The following is a 13,060-nucleotide window of genomic DNA, read 5'->3' as shown; positions in this document are numbered from 1 at the left end:
TTGTCAAGTCTCCTTATGAGAAAAATAAAACTTTGCTTGGGCTGTCAGAATAATATAAGACAGCTTGAGATTTTTTGCCTTGAGTTTGCGTGGGCAGGAAATTTATTCTTTGCTTGGTACATCTTTGAGCCATACACAGCTGTGTGAGATCTCAGTTCTTTACAAATTGCTAATAAAAAAGATAATGCCAACATTTGCACTCTTCTCAAAAGTCAAACACTGAAGATTTAAATCAAGATTTCTGGATAGAAAATCTTAATCTTTTGAGTCATGTTGCCATCCTTTTAAATTCACTTCCTAACACTGAAGGGAACTAAAATTAGAATTTGGAATAAGCCAGAAGCAATGAAACAATTTTCTCATTCATCTAACATGTACTTACTAAGCATCTAATCTATGTCTATGCATTTAGAAATTTTTTAAGTGACAACATGGGTTTGATCTCCAAATATAGGACTCAATTAAGTTTTGGCCAGAGAGGAAGAAGATAATTAATATTTGTTGAGGCCTTACTATGTGCCAAGCACTTGGTTAGGCTTTTTATAAATGTTATGATGTAAATATTATTGATCCCATTTTACAGATGAAGAAACATGCTACACAACCAGTGAATAACAAAATAGGAGTTGAACCACAGACTGATTCCAAAACCCACTGCATTATACTTCCCACAGTTTAAATTTTTTGCACTTGGCTAGAAAAAGCTTTACACTCTAGTTCTTACAGATGTTCTCATAAACATTTTCAATTTATTTAAAACATATACATAATGCATTTTCAATTTATTTAAAACAGATACATAATATAAACAATTTAAATATAGTGAATGCTCATGGAAGGAAGTTCAAGAGGCAACAGGACCTTGCAAGAAGGTGGGAACTGGGAAGAGCCAGAGGTGATCTTTAAAATTACCCTTGAAAGATGGATAAGAGATGTACCGGGTATGTGGCTCACACCTGTAAGCCCAGCATTTTGGGAGGCCGAGGTGGGTGGATCATGAGGTCATGAGATCAAGACCATCCTGGTCAAAATGGTGAAACCACATCTCTACTAAAAATACAAACAATGAGCCAGGCGTGGTGGCATGTGCCTATAGTCCCAGCTACTTGGGAGGATGAGGCATGAGAATCACTGGGGCCTGGGAGGTGGAGGCTGCAGTGAGCCAAGATCGTAACACTGCACTCTGGCCTGGGTGACAGAACAAGATCCTGTCTCAAAAAAAAAAAAAAAAAAGAAAAAGAAAGAATGAAAGAAAGAAAAGAAAGAAAGAAAGAAAGAAAGAAAGAAAGAAAGAAAGAAAGAAAGAAAGAAAGAAAGAAATATGGATAAAAGATGAACAGAAGACATTCTGCAAGAACAACAAAGGGACAGGGTTGGACTAAACTGAATGACTACATTCCATAATGACTCACATGTCAGTGGTCCATATTGTAAAATGAGGCTAAATGCTTAACTTTCATAATCCCAGTCCACACCACATCCAGATGTCAGCTGGCAATGCTGCCAACTTATGTCTCTTCCAGCTTCAAGGCAGACTTCACACTCTACCCTGGGGCTCTATTCATTTCAAAACGCAGACTGGACTATAGCCAGGAAATAGAAAAATCCTGATTCTGAAATGTGCCAAGATTCTCCCAAATTCATAGGAATACCAAGGCCACTGAATGTGATCGCGGTGGGAGAAATGGGAGAACTTTGTACCTGTGTACACATCCTCAAAAGCTGTATGTTCTGTATATTCTCCAGTATGACCTAAAGACCACCCGGCTCAGAATCTACTGGGTGTGCTCACTGGAAATGGAGTGTCCTGGCCCTCCCCCTGCCTCTGAGTCAGAATCTGTGAGAGTGAAATGTAATTATCTTCATTTAAACAAAATCTGTGGGTGAGCCTGGTGCTCTAAAGCCATCCTTGGCCTGTATCATTCTTGGCCTTTGGGCCCAGTGCTTCCCCAGAACTGGTAGAGGAAGATAGCAATGGCCCATATGCTACATGTAAAACTGCATGTTCATAGGAATAAAATCAAGAGACTTACGTGCAAAATATTGTCCTAGGTGCTGTGAAGGGTAAACAATGAGGTGGCATAGCACTTTCTCTCAGAGGGCTTATGTCAGGAAACAGACACCAAAACAATGAGTTAGGAATGCAAGAGCTCTGTTAGAGGTAATGCCTATGAATGATAGAGGTAAGAGAAGGAGTAGGGTGGGTGAGCCTTTAGACACAGTGCAAGTCTGACACCTGTGAGAGGCGGAAGGATGGAGGATTGGGTAGAAAAGTCCTCAGACTGCTGTGCAGTTCTGAGAGCATGGCAAGCCAAATGGAGAGCTCTAGCTCACAGATTTCCTACAGAGGAGTCCCAGGGTGACCAGACCCTGGTACTCCTGCCATGCTCAGTCTTTGGCTAGAGCTACCCAACATGAGCATGTCCTTACCTCAAACATTGCACCAGACCCCAAAGTTGCTGCAGTGGGAGGTTGTCACCCGGCGGCATTCCTTGTAGCAGCTCCCTCTTGAAGGAAGTTCTGACAGGTGCACTTTGTGACTGCCCAGACATACCCTAGATGCAGATTTGATGGTCTTACCCTACCTAATCAATGAAACATTGGAAAGAAGGGATGTGGCAACAGTGAAGAATCAGGCACATGGCTCTAAAACCAGATGAACCTGTGTTGGAATCACACCTCTGTCGTTTGGTATGTGACCTCAGGTAGTTGACTTAACTCAGACTGAATCCTGATAGGAATGAGTAGGACAATACATATTTAATAAGATATTTTTGGCTGGCTAGTGAGACAATACCGAGACAACATCATTCTTATTCCCTAATAATACGTGCACACACAGACACATACATACACATCATAATCTGTCTTCATTCATTTACATACAAGTAAATGACAAAGAAGACCAGAAAGTAGAGAAAGGCAAGCATGTAAATAATAGCATGATGTCTCCTATTGATCTGGTCCAGATTGGATTTGTATCCTCTATGGTTGGCCCAAGGTTGGGGGCTTGTGTGGATTGTTAGATCCCTGGGCTCTTTTTCATCACATGGTATTTATAGAAAATGATAGTATCATGCAGCCATAAAAAGGAACAAGATCATGTCCTTTGCAGGGACATGGATAAAACTGAAAGCCATCATCCCCAGCAAACACAGGAACAGAAAACCGAACATCACATGTTCTCACTTATAAGTGGCACCTGAACAATGAGAATACATGGACACAGAGAGGGAAACAACACACACTAGAGTCTGTCAGCAGGGCAGGGGGAGGGAGAACATCAGGATAAATAGCTAATGCATGCAGGACGTAATACCTAGGTGACCGGTTGATAGGTGCAGCAAACCACCATGGCACACGTTTACCTATGTAACAAACCTGCACGTTCCGCACATGTATCCGGAACTTAAAAATTAAAAAAAAATTTTAAAAGATGGTATCTATAGTCCACACTGGGGTTGATAAAATAAAACTGCTGAAGCCAAATGACAGTGCTAGGGCTCTAGTCACCCAGCCCCTCCCCGGCTGCCCCAAGGACTAGGGCGATCAATATCCTGGCACCCCTGAACCTTTGTAGTACACTAGCAGGCCATGATGCATAGTTGGGAAGCTCTGCTCATAGACCTCATCAAAAGGTTTTGCAAGCCCCTAGCCACATTACAAGCTTCTGAAGAACTGAGTTGACATGGAATGGGGGAGGAGTCATGCTCCTTCTCTCTTCACCAAAGTGAGAGATGTTTGACCACACTGAGGACCATAACATTTTGGAGCATCTCCAGGTGGTACCTTGAATGTAGATATTATCATTTTCATGGTGTGCAATGACATCTGTGAGTGAAGTCATCAACGAAGAAAAAGAACAGAACAGATTGTGTGGTGATTGAGGCTGACACTGGTTTATGAGAAACTATGAGACATATTTGGGGACACCCAGAAAAAATTGAGGGACACTTAGATTTATTGGAAGAAATTCTCAAGTCAAGAAATATCTGAGTCATAAAAAAAAAAAAAAAACAAAAAACTACTTTTCAGTGCAGTTGAGAGGACTAAAGAAGATAAGTCATGTAAAGTCTGGCACACAGTAAGTACTCCATAAGTAGTAACTGGGATTATATGTGTTGGATATTCTATTAGTTAAGACTCATTTGCTGCAAGTAACAGAAAATAACTGAAACGTGCTTAAGCCAATAAAAAACTGTGTGTGTGTGCATGTGTGTGTGTGTGCGTAGTGTTTATTGTAAGAAAACAAAGTTATCTCATGGCACTTGAGTAAAAGAATTTACCTGGACCTCAGGAGGGAATGGAACCAAAGACTGAAAAGCCATTCAGAATTCAGACAACTTCAGTAAGTAAATTTCTCTATGGACCAACTTCCTCTGTTTCTCGGTTTACTCAGTGGACAAACAGCACATCAAAATTCCTGAGTTCACCTACTCTCCAGTCCATGTGGAGAATTTCTTAATGCAGACTCCCAAAAACAATATCTGATTAGCTAATCCGGGTCAGGTGTACAAACATTCTTCCTATAAATTTTAGCCTGGAATGTGGAGTCCCCTAGCATAAACATTGCCCTTGGTGATTGAAGTGAGCAGATGCCAGTGTTTCTCTCTCAGGTCTGATCAAGGTCTCAGCAGGGAAAAGAGAGAGCACACTCCCCTTAGGACAGTTATAGGAAGGTTTAATAAAAGGATGACAGAAGTGCAAGAGTGTAGGGAACAGAAATAGGGCGGGGTCTAAGCCAGGCTTTTACCACCCATCGGCCCAACCAGAAAAGGAGAAGGAACAGTCATCAGAACCCAAAGGCTCAGAGAAGTTGTGAAATTCCTATGTGAACTGCAGCTGCCCAAGATAACTCTCCAGGAAGGGAGCCTAGAAAATAAATTCCCTCACGTCACCCGCCTTCTGGTCTAGGATCGCCTACAAGAAAGTCACCCATTGGCCAAACCGGGAAGTGAGAACGACCCTTGATGAGGTAGCCTCTACAGGCCTGCCTGCCAGGGAGGAGACGGAGGGAGAAAGGTGCAGAGTGCATCATTCGGGATGGATCTTTTCACATTATTCCGTAACAGCAAAGGAAATAACTCCTCTAGGCAGGTTTAAATGGCTCTGTTTTGAAAACATACAGTGAGTTTACAGCATCACATCTATCATCAGGCTCCAACAACCTTAATCCCCACTTCAGTCAAAATAGGCTATTGACCGTTCTACTTACTCTAATCTCCCACTTTTTGCCCCCCACCCCGCTGCCCTACCTTACTTACCCATCCAAGACCAAATTCAGATCCTACCTATTCCGTAAGACCTTTCATCAAACAAACTCTCCCTCCGCTAATTTCTTTATGCTTCGTGCACCTTGCAGCACCATTTTCCAAGTTGTGTTGTATAACAATTTTTGTCCAAGTTCATGTTCACTCATCTCTGCATCCCTATGGAGACTTACACAGACCATTGCCCATAGAAGACGCTCAAGAATGTTTGCTAAGCAGTTGTTGAAGGAAGTATGAAGAGTTTGGCAAATCTCTTTTTTCCTAAGGCAGTGTTCTTTCTTTTAAGATTGCTTAATAGATACTTTAAGTTTCAAACCTGGAAATGAACACTACTCAACAAGTCAGAACATTTGTGAAATGATTGATGTTTACCTCACAACTCTGGCACTGCTCAGCCGTTGCTCCTGGGTTACTTTTGAAGAACTTTTATTTATATTTTGACTACTTCTGAGAAAGGGTTGATATTAATTAGCATAAAAATGAATCACTCTTGCATCTCTTATAAAGAGATAAGACTAAATGAAAATTATTAAAACTCATATGAACGGCATCTTGAGACTGTGTTAACTTAAAAATCAAATCACATAAAATAAAATTGAAGGTGACTAATAGTATACATACGGTATTTCATTTTACAACTTTTGACCTTTTTCTAAGGATTCTCTGGGGATCCAGAAAACTGCTCAATTTTCCAAATGTAACATTAGAAACAGAAAATGATCCAACTTTTCCAGTCTCATAATCACAAGATCACTGTCAAGACTTTTGTCTTTATATTTAGAGGCCCTCCCATGGATGTGTGATTACTATTGAGACCCACATCATTAAAATTGAGGTGGTGAGCCCTTTTCCTTGTTCGACCTGCCATCTTTCCATCCTGTTGCTCTTTAAACTTCTATGGTTGATTCTCTATACTCTTCCTTGCTGCCATACTCAGTCAAACACCATGTCACATTTCTCCTGTCTGCTTACAAATTATTGAATTCTTCTTGACACCAGGGTTCTTTCACAAAGTTGTGAGTACTTAATAAGAAAACACGAGGAAATCAATGAGGAGTTCAACGATGAGGATAAAAATACCTAGAATGGTTTGTGAGAAGGATTAAATAAGGTAATGTGTGCAAAGCATAGAGGCACATGGTAAGCACATGATAAATATTGGGTTTGTAGTTCTACAAATAATGAGAAGAGTAGCTTCTCTCCTTTCTCTTTCCCTTCACTTTGTCTTTGGAGGCCAAACATAAAACTGGCATGGCACACAGTAAGCACTGGGCTCACTTAATATCACCTCTCTCTCTCCCTACTTCTGGGCAGGACTTGCTTGGTTGGTGAATAAGCAGGTTTAAGAAGGAACAGCCTTGGGCTCATTAGCTCATATTCTTTTGCATCACCACTGATAGCATCTTTAAAAAAAGCAGTTCCCACCTCCCACACATCCCCACAAAAACACTTAGTTGTTTCATTGACAGATTTCATCTCTGTTGACTTCTAAATTCTTGACCCTTTAAGGTCAACCTTATGCTACAGTTCTAAACTCTGCCTGGGCAGCCTTCATGACAGGTAAATAGCACTTTGACATCCAAAGCGAGAGAATTTAGCTAGGGAAACAGCCCCTGTGGCCTTGATAACTAGTCTTTGTGGAAAAATGCCAAACTACTACAGAAGAGCCATATCCTGAATTCCCAGCTTCGAATACATTTCTCTCTTATTTTTGAATTATTCAATCCCCTTCAAGTATGCCACTGACCATATCTTTCCTCTTCCCAAGCCCTACAATCCTGCAGTGAATTGTAATAATAACAGTTAATACCACCAATTACACCATGACAAGCTCTTGGCATACACTGTCCCATTTGGCCCTCATATTTACTCTATGATGTAGGTACTGACATTATTTCTATTTCACAGGTGAGCTACTGAGGTTTGGGGAAGTTAATTGCCCACAGTAAAATCACGGGTAAATGGTGAACATAAACACATTTCTGAATCCAAAATCAGTACTTTAAAAAAAATTTTAGCCCAGGCGTGGTGGCTCATGCCTGTAATCCCAGCACTTTGGGAGGCCGAGGCAGGTGGATCACCTGAGGTCGGGAGTTCAAGACCAGCCTGACCAACATGGAAAAACCCTGTCTCTACTAAAAAACCAAAAATTAGCCGGGCATGGTGGCGCATACCTGTAATCCCAGCTACTCGGGAGGCTGAGGCAGGAGAATCGCTTGAACCCAGGAGACAGAGGTTGCGGTGAGCTGAGATCGGGCCATTGCACTCCAGTCTCGGTGACAGAGTGAAACTCCATCTCAAAAAAGAAAAAATTAAATTTTATTTATTTTTTGGTGCGGGTGTCCCTTGCAAATAAATCCAGTGCTTTTTCTCTGTACCTCACAGTCCCAGGGAGCTTCCCCACTCTAATCTTTAATCTCACCAGGGCAGTTTTGATAATGTTTTTGGCTATACTCAACTAAATACCCTGCTTCTGTCTTTACCCTAGACTCATATGCAGTTCAGCTCAGTGCTGAGTTGAGTCTATAACAGATACAGATACAAAGAATTCTGCCTTTAATTTCCTAAAACTTAACTTTCTTCACCCAAGTGGGGGTGCTTGTCTATTTGGAGAGTAAATCCAGGCCTTACTTCTTTTTTGCACAAAATTAGTGAACACATAGCCAAGCACTGGGCATAAGGCATTAATCTTTTGTTTCTGTTAACTGATGACTCCCTGAAAAGACCACAAAAATAACCTGTTGGTCAATCAAAGCCAAGTTTATTGCTTATTGCATTAAGGGACAGCACTGCCTTGACAGATTCTAAGTTGTATCTCAGAAGAAGGACTTCAAAGGTAGATATTCATAAGGTTTAGGGAGTCTGGTTTAGGGTGGGATTTTCCATGTGGGGACTTGACTTTGACCAGGCCAAGTTTATGATTTAGGATTGGTAAACCCAGCAAGGCATAGGTTTTGAAGGGACTCTTGAGTTAACAGCTCTTTGATAAGCAGTCTGGGTTGGCCAGTTGAACAGTCTGTTGTTCAAATAAATGAATTTTCAGAATGTTCTTAAAACAAATATTTTGCAACTTTATCTTCTTGGACAAGAATTTCCCAAAATACTGAAGTTGTGTTAATGTAGCCAGTCCTATTTCATGTGATTGCAAGCAGTTTGTTCAGTCTTCATGTCCCTTATCTGTAGATGGATATTATTATAATGACTCATAGAGTCATTATGAGATTTAATGAGTTAATAGAGGCAAAGCACTTAGGAGAGTGATTAGCCCACAGAAAGTGCTATGTATGTATTTATTATCATCTTTACAACACAGTACATTTAATAAGCCTTGCCCTAGCCAAACTAAGAGGATCTATCAATCTGCATGGGCTTTTTTGGGAGGATTTTTCTATGATAAAGTTATATTCATAGCAATGTCTTATGAATTGAATTATGTCCTTTTCAAATGTGTATGTTGAAGCCCTAACCCCCAATGTGACTGTATTTGGAGATAGGGCCTTTATGGAGATAAGGTTAAATGAGATCTTAAGGGTGGGACCCTAATCCAATAGGACTGGTGTCCTTATAAGAAGAGGAAATGACACCAGACAGTTCTTTTCTCTCTCCATGTGCATGTTGAGGAAAGGAAAATAAGAACATAGTGAGAAGGCAGCTGTCCACAAACCAACAAGAGAGCCCTCACCAGAAACTGAATTTTTCAGCACTTTGATTTTGGACTTCCAGTCCCCAGAACTGTGAGAAAATAAATTTTTATGGTTTAAGCCACCTAGTCTGTGGTATTTTATGGCAGCCCTAGCAGACTAATAGAACATGATAGCTATCTGACAGCTCCAAATTGCCTTGCTTTTTAAAAGCCATTCTAAATAAATAAAATTTATAAATTTTGCATCAGTTCCCCTCAATTTTCTCTTTCCTGAACTCCAGATGTATGTTTCCTGTTGAAAATGAAACTCAGGGGAGGGGGGAGGGGGGAGGGATTGCATTGGGAGTTATACCTGATGTAAATGACGAGTTGATGGGTGCTGACGAGTTGATGGGTGCAGCACACCAACATGGCACAAGTATACATATGTAACAAACCTGCACGTGATGCACATGTACCCTAGAACTTAAAGTATAATTAAAAAAAAAAAAAAAGAAAGAAAAAGAAAATGAAACTCAGTTCCCCCAAAGTGGAACTTCTCACCTCTCTCTTCTAAACATGTTCTCCCAGTGCTCACCTTGGCATTACAGGAACTGCTCTAACACAGGACTGAAGGCAGAATACTCTCTGATTCCTTCTCCCATCCTCCCATCCAGGCTATTGTTCATTATCTCATTCATTCAATAAATATTAGTACCAGGTGCTGTGCCCAGTATAAAGAATAAAATGATGAGTAAAACAGATGTTAGTCTTTCCCTCACAGAGCACACAGTCCACTGGCAGAAATGGACATTAATCAAATGAAAAGTTGCAATTGCTACAAGTGCTGCTGGGGAAATAGTGACATAAACACAGCTACATCATGCAGAGACAGTCTGCACCCACATACCTTAACTCAGGAATAAGAACTAAGACCGCTTATATCAACAGGACTTCACTGTTTGTTCCAGTAACTCTTGCCCAGGGAGGCAAGGCTATATGCCAGTGAATATGTTTATTGTTTGCTTTAGGAACTCCTAAAATCAATTTATCTGAACTTTAGCTGCTCAAACAGCCAATTTCTCAGTACAATACGTCGCTTAACTTGCAAACTGCTTGCTCATCGAACAACTGTTTATTTATCAAGATTTGTCTCAAGACTCTTACCTCACTCTCTTCACCATTTCTAAATTATTATGTAAAATACTTTGCCCAGTTTCAATCAGATTTCCTTAAACTACTTGAGTCTAGGCCTCAAAACCCTGCAGATATCAGCAGGGTTTTCTCCCTTCTGAAACATTTGTAAGTTTTACTTGATCAACAGCATATTTTGGTGGTCTCTAGGAGAGTCTATGGTCAGTAATCATGGTAAACTGATGGTAACCAGGTGCTATGCAATCAAAGTACAGGGATAGGGGTAGATAGAAAGGGACTGGTCTAAAATGAGAGTAGGGGCCAGGCTCAGTGGCTCATGCCTGTAATCTCAGCAATTTGGAAGACTGAGGCAGGAGGATCACTTGAGTTCAGGAGTTTGAGACCAGCTGGCCAACATGGTGAAACCCTGTCTCTACTAAAAATACAAAAATTAGTCAAGCATAGTGACGGGCGCCTATAATTCCAGCTACTCAGGAGACTGAGGTGGGAGAATTGCTTGAACCTGGGAGGCAGAGGTTGCAGTGAGCCGAGATCACGTCACTGCACTTCAACCTGGGCAACAGTGCGAGACTCCATCTCAAAACTAAAATAAAATGAGAGAAGGGAAAGAAGACTCAGAAAAGACTCTGGAGGAAATGATGGGGGCTGAGAACTCAATGCTTAGGAAGAAACAACGAGATGAAGAGTGGAGGAAGAGGCGTGTTCTAGGCAAAGGCCTTGAGTTGACGGAGAACTGTATTCTTTGGAATGGAAAGAAGGCTATTATGACTGGAGCAGAGAGAATACAGTGAAGGGCAGGAGGAAATGAAGCTAAGTCTTAAGCAGGAGCCAGCATGATTATAAGGACCTTGTAGGATATGTTGAGGATTTGAGCTTTTATTCCTGAAAGTAGCGGGAAACCACTGGAGTATTTAAAGCAAAAGAGTGACAGGATCTGGTCAGGGGCAGTGGTTCACACCTATAATCCCAATACTTTGGGAAGCTGAGGCAGGAAGATTACTTGAGCCCAGGAGTTCCAGACAAGTCTAGGCAACATAGTGAGACCTTGTCTCTTCAAAAATGTAAAAATTAACTGAGCTTGGGGACATGCACTCATAGAATTTTAAAGAAAATTCTTTTAAAGAAGACAGCCTGGGAAACATGGTGAAACCCCATTTGTAAAAATAAAAATAAAAATTAGCTGGGTGTGGTGACATGTGTCTGTAGTCCCAGCTACTTGAGAGCTAAGGTGGGAGGACTGCTGGAGCCTGGGAGGTCTAGGCTACAGTGAACCATGATCATGCCACTGCACCACATCCTGGGTGACAGAGTGAGACCCTGTCTTGAAAAAAAAAGAAAAAAGTAATAAGATCTGATGTGACACCTTTGGGATACAGTTAAGAGCTGCTATAGAACTCTAGAAAACAGACTAAAATGAATATGACCCCCATATGGTAATTCAAATGCATCCTGTTTATGATTCCTCCTCCCAGTTTAGGCTTTCATCATAGCCTCTTCACCTAGTCCATGATCACCCAGCTCTACCACCTAACTACCTCTCTGATCTCAGTATCCAGCTTTGTGAAACAAGTGTAAGTAATAACATCTATGTGGTCCATTTCATTCAACAAACATTTTTTAGTAACTCTCATATGCCTAGCACAGTGCTTAGTCCCAGAAATTTAGTCATGAGCAAGACAAACACATACCCTGTCCTCTAAAACCACAAGCCCATGTAAAATAATGTACGTGAAAGCTCTTTGAAAACTATAAGACTGTATTAGCACTCTTGATTGCAAGTGACAGGGACATCAATCAAACAGCAAACGCAAAGGGGAATTTATTAGCTCATGTGCCTGAAAACTCTAGGAGTATCCTGGCTTGGGTGTCTTTGGATCTAGGTAATGACAAGCAAGATCCACACTTTTTCCCTATCTCTTAGGCTATTCCACATGATCAACAAGATGACCATCAGCAGTGCAATCTTTGTAGAAAGAATATAGTCATGCGTCACTTAATGATGGGGACACATTCTGAGAAACGCATCAGTAGGTGATTTCATTGTCATACAAACATCATAGATGTGTATATAGTATAGCCTATTGCTCCTGGGCTGCAAACTTGTACAGCATGTTACTGTGCTGAATATAGTAGGCAGTTGTAACACAATGGTATTTTTGTGTCTAAACATATCTACACATAGAAAAGGTAGAGTAAAAATATGATGATATAATCAGATATGGGACCACTGTCATATATGCAGTCTATCATTGACTCAGGTATGGTTATGCAGCACATGACTGTACATCTTTCCCAAGAGCTCCTAGAGAAAAATTCAGGGCAGGATTTTGGTTGGCCTCATTTCCTTGAGGCAGCGAGAACCCACCTTGATGTAGAATTCTGGCCAGGCCTGGATCATGTGTCCACTCCTGGAGAAGGGAATTGGAAGAGTCAATCCTCCCGAACCATATACAGTGAACAGTATTTCTATGGGATGGTGTGGGGGAAGACTGCTCTCCAGTGAAAGGTTTGCTGGGAAGAAACAAATACAACAACATATGCCCACAACAAAGATGCCGTAAACAAATATTAGGCTTTATAATTGGGACCAAAATATCTGATATAATTAGGACCACGGCTATCTTTGTGAAATCTTTTATAGGTCTCAAGATAAATACCAGGCAGAAAGAAAGAAGAAATAGCAAGGGAAAAATTAAAATGGAATATTTGCTAGAGGAGATGTAGGATGAGTCAAGCACGTGATTTTCAAGATAAGAGACCTGACAATGTTTTCATTCTTAGGAAAGTAGAGATGAAAACACTGGAGAGAAAGAAAAAAATCAAGGAAAAGTAGGTCAAGGAAAAGAAAGAAGAAAGAACATAGGAAGAGGATTTTAGTCTTGAGGAGGGACATTCTATCTTTTGACACAGGAAGGAAAAGGGTTTGATGGATATGGATGTACTAAAAGTACATCAATTGTTGAACAGAGTTTATTTTCACTTTGAAACACTTGTTTTATAGAAATGGTCTTAG

The 13,060-nt window shown here is 40.8% G+C and overlaps 1 long non-coding RNA gene across 2 annotated transcripts in view; it reads right to left on the bottom strand.

The window, feature by feature from the left end:
* The window catches only part of LOC119623854 (uncharacterized), a 73,850-nt gene that overhangs the window by 25,474 nt on the left and 35,316 nt on the right, over window positions 1-13,060 (bottom strand). For both annotated transcript variants that reach the window (XR_012094551.1, XR_005239917.2), the window contains exons 3-5: window positions 12,413-12,455; window positions 9,266-9,378; window positions 7,445-7,566 (exon numbers count right to left, since the gene is read on the bottom strand). This is a non-coding gene — a long non-coding RNA (uncharacterized lncRNA). The remainder of the gene's footprint in view (window positions 1-7,444; window positions 7,567-9,265; window positions 9,379-12,412; window positions 12,456-13,060) is intronic.

The sequence above is a fragment of the Chlorocebus sabaeus genome, chromosome 11 (assembly GCF_047675955.1).
Source record: "Chlorocebus sabaeus isolate Y175 chromosome 11, mChlSab1.0.hap1, whole genome shotgun sequence".
Lineage (NCBI taxonomy): Eukaryota > Metazoa > Chordata > Mammalia > Primates > Cercopithecidae > Chlorocebus > Chlorocebus sabaeus.
This window is presented reverse-complemented; position numbering and strand designations above follow the sequence as displayed.